General features: G+C 40.3%; 1 long non-coding RNA gene across 2 annotated transcripts; it reads left to right on the top strand.

The window, feature by feature from the left end:
- Positions 1-1346: 1346 nt before the first annotated feature.
- On the top strand, positions 1347-3290 carry LOC106015106 (uncharacterized). Of its 2 annotated transcripts, XR_001186891.5 has the most exons (4): positions 1347-1452; positions 1876-1983; positions 2077-2201; positions 3146-3290. It is a non-coding gene; the product is annotated as an uncharacterized lncRNA (long non-coding RNA). The 2 variants fall into 2 exon arrangements; XR_002399278.4 differs by lacking the exon at positions 1347-1452 and having other exon boundaries at positions 1501-1983.
- Positions 3291-3921: the final 631 nt, after the last annotated feature.

Consider the following 3921-nt stretch of genomic DNA (forward strand, 5'->3'; position numbering starts at 1 on the left):
ACAGCTCAGCACCAGGCCATGAAGCAACCTAGCAATCAAGCATCCTCCATGACTGGGATGCTCCAACAGGAGGCACGTGGCTGCATACATCTCTGGAGTAGTTTAACTACATGTGTAGATTTAAACCAGCATTGGCAAGGGACTAGAACTGTGGATGTTCAATAAACACTTAAGTACTTAAAGCTACTTTATTTCTGCATGGCTAAGTTGATTAGAAATTGATCTAAGATAAAAGAAAATGAGTTGCTTTTAAATTGTAGTATCTACATAGCCAATACATTCCTCTAAGAAAATCAGTAAAAGGTTGTGCATTGACAAAGCCGTCATGGAAATTATGTTTCCAAGCCATTTAGATGTTAGTTTCTTTAACTTACTCTGAAGTAACAGCTATTAGTAGTATCTACTGTCTCAACAAAAACAAGTGGATCAAAATCCAATCTTGTTTTGTGAATTCTATGCACAAATATAATTCAACATACATCCTTTTTTCTTTTTTTTCCCTTTCTGACTTAAATTAGCACCTATATACAGCTCAAGGAACCCTGCAGAATTTTAAACAGGCAGTATTGAAATAAATAAATCTGTGAGATAATGCATTCTACAATATTCACAGCTGAGATTGCTCATTTTCTCCTAGACAGTCTGTAATTTTACTGTAACTTAATCATGACCCAGACTGTAGTACGGTTTCTTAACACATCACTACAAGTTGTCCTATTCACACCCCAAATGAAAAGAAAATTCATGCTGAAATACCAACAACTTGGAACAGAGACATCATCTCAGTCATACCTGTAGCATCACCAGGCTCTATCTATGAGACAAAGAGAAGAGCTACAGGAAGAAATTTAAAATCTAAGAAGTTCCAACAGTTCTGGTTTTAACAAACTCTATCCTAGGGCAGAAACCCTGGGAGCGTAATGATTTTAATTGCCTAGAAGCATATTAATGGAATTATATTAATAATTCCACTCAGCCCATCAGGTATAATACGAAAATCCTAATAAATGCCTCCGGACTGTGAATTTGCCATTTTGCTGTGCCAAATTCCTTACTGGTGTAGGCAATTGGTTTCCATTTCTCCCCTCAGATCTGTCACCTACTCCTGATACCTTGGGGCCCTACTCAGTGCCTCAATCACCCTTCTTCAGGACCAAGCAAGCAAAGAAAAAGAATCAAGCTGCTCCCAAATGTCACTGCTAAACATCACTCCAGAACTTTAACAAAGTCATTTTCTTTAAAATTACCCATCATTAAAAGTGGCTGTTGGGGTTTATCCTGATTAGCCAGCTGTGCTGCAGAAGCCTGGTGCTACCCCAGCCTACTCCCAGCTGCCTCCTCCCCAAGATAACATTAACTACATGAAAGTCTTCGCCAGACTTTCTGTAACTGTTAGTAATTTGCAGTGCTTTTCTCCACCCAGTGTTTGTCTGAGCAGAGGACGGCAGGGAGGTCTTGGAAGACTTTTTCCCTTTTCAGTTCATTTATTTGTCCAAGTTCAAATCCTTGTTCAAATAGCTTAGTGTCTTTTTTTTGTTGTTTGTTTGTTTGTTGTTTGTTTTTAACCTTGGTGTGTAAAATGTAATTTTAGAGAGGAAGCTGGGACCTGCACAGATTCTTCTCCCCTTGCTCACCCCAACCCTGTAGTTGTGGAAAGCTGATATTGTTGTTCTACCCACTGCTTTCCTTTCCATGTTTTAGGCATTCCCTGTAAAATCTAGAATTGTCTTTTTGCTATGGGCTCTGCCCTGTGTTTCATCCCTAGTACCTGCTCTTTCCAGCTCCCCTATCAGCTGTGAATCCTCTGTCATCAATAATCCACTACTTTAACTGGCTTAGAGTTTCCTTCTCTCTCTCTCTCCCTGTCCCGGTCAGATGCCAGATTAGAGCCAGCAGAAGCCTGCTACTATCCCTGTTGTATGCATTAATCTTCTTACAAGTGTGGTCTGTTCTGTATTTAACCTCTCCACTCCGCATAGCCAGGTGATACCAAGAGCTCTAGCAAAGTTATTTTCCTTTGCATATTAATGAGTGAAGAACCCATTAGTAACACACAACTGTAATTTTATATAATAGGTTTATCTGAAATTGCTCAAGCCACTAATCCCAGACTACCACTTGGTCTGTTCTTCTCCCAGCAAGCATTGATGCTGTAGGGATTTGAATGATTTGTTTGGTGCTGTGAAGCCAAAATCCATCAGGTGAGCGATTCCTTTGAAATCAGTGAGTTATCTTGCTTAGCCAGGGCAGTAACATTTGACTCTGTGTCTGTGCTGCAGAACAGTATGAAGCTGCATTAAAAGTGAGATAAATCTTTGATTTTGGATTTTCTTCCCCACATGGATTTCAGCGTACAGCTGGGGATGTGCCTAGTGGTAAGAGAGCAAGACCAGCAACTGGGAGCCCGGTCTTCTATTCCTGGCTCAGCCCCAATTCGCTCTGTGACTGTGCGCAAATCGCTTAAGCTGTCTCTGGGATAATAATCGACACAGCGATTCTAGGACGCTTAATTTTTAAAGTGTCAACTCGTATATTTTCTCTGATGTGCCTCAGGAGATGTCCTTTTCCCTTCACTGGGAGCAGGAGCAGGGCCTTAGTACTGACAGCAAGATTTGCAACCCCTGACCCCTTCTTCCCCAGTCTGCCATAACTACTTCATACAAAATGTTTAATAATAATAGTAATGCCAGAAATGCTGTCCCAGAGCTCTGAAAGCCTCTTATTTTCTCCGATCCTAAAGTACAGTGTACAGAATCCTGTGTGATGGTTTTCTTTTCACTACTTTCAGCATTAATTCTTCTTTATAGTTATGTCAGCAGATGTGTAATTCTGCTGCTGATGGTTTTGGCTTTGGTCTTGCTGATTGTATGGCATAATCACAGACCAAAAAAAGTTGGATTTTATTTTTTTTCCATTGTATTTCTTTGTGTCTGAAATCCTAAACTTGCAGAAGTGGCAAGTGATGGACTGTAGCTTTTTATGGGGTAGGGATTGCAGTTTACATGCTCTTCTTTGGGGAAGAGCTCACACTGCATGTCCATCTTTTAAAAATCTACTGTCTCAAAGTGGAAGCCCAGGAAAGACTAATCACCTCTGAATATCCAGCGCATGGTAGACTCCTTTCTTTTTTTTTTTTTTTTTACAGGCTGATTCAAATTCAACAGCAAGATATGTAATGGACCATCTCCCCCCATATGGACTATATTTCCTTCTAGTCATGATGGCAGTGGATCCCTGTGGTAACTATGATGAAGCAATTATTATCACGGGTAAAGAGCAGTTGGAAAGTATTTGGTGTGTTTCTCTTACTGCGATTTAACAGCTGGAGACAAGTGAGGGGAGTGGGAACTCATCTCTCTGCAGTTTCAGCAGCAGTGACCAATGGAGCACAATTTGGAAGTTGCCCTTCTGAGCACCTAGAGCAGGACAGACGCCAACGAAGTCAATGGAAAAGCAGTCATTCAGACTTTGTCAGGGTTTGAGTCAGATCCCTGGCTTCAGCAGCAAAGATTTGTATTTATGTAGTTTGCTACATCACAATATGGTGTCTCAAAATGTCTGCTACCACTCACTTTTAAAGCGTACATATAGCACATACAGTCTTGTCACAGCTGACACCTTTTTTTTTGATTTTGCTACATGAGAGTACTCTGTTGCTGATGAATCAAGCTGTTTTCAAGATTGGTTTACTTCTGAATATTTTGGGGGAGGAAAGCAAAGGAAGAAGTATATTTTTCAAAGAACTATCCCCATCCCTATCTTCTGAGCAATTTTTCTATTGAAGACTTTTTTAATAGTTATAAATGCAGTGTAAGCATCCATTCTTCTGATGACTTATGAAGTAGAAAAAATTTACAGCCAAATGGCTTGGCTCAGGAAAGCATCCTTCTTTAGGACAACATTTAGTATAGGCCAAGTCCA

The sequence above is a fragment of the Anas platyrhynchos genome, chromosome 1 (assembly GCF_047663525.1).
Source record: "Anas platyrhynchos isolate ZD024472 breed Pekin duck chromosome 1, IASCAAS_PekinDuck_T2T, whole genome shotgun sequence".
NCBI lineage: Eukaryota > Metazoa > Chordata > Aves > Anseriformes > Anatidae > Anas > Anas platyrhynchos.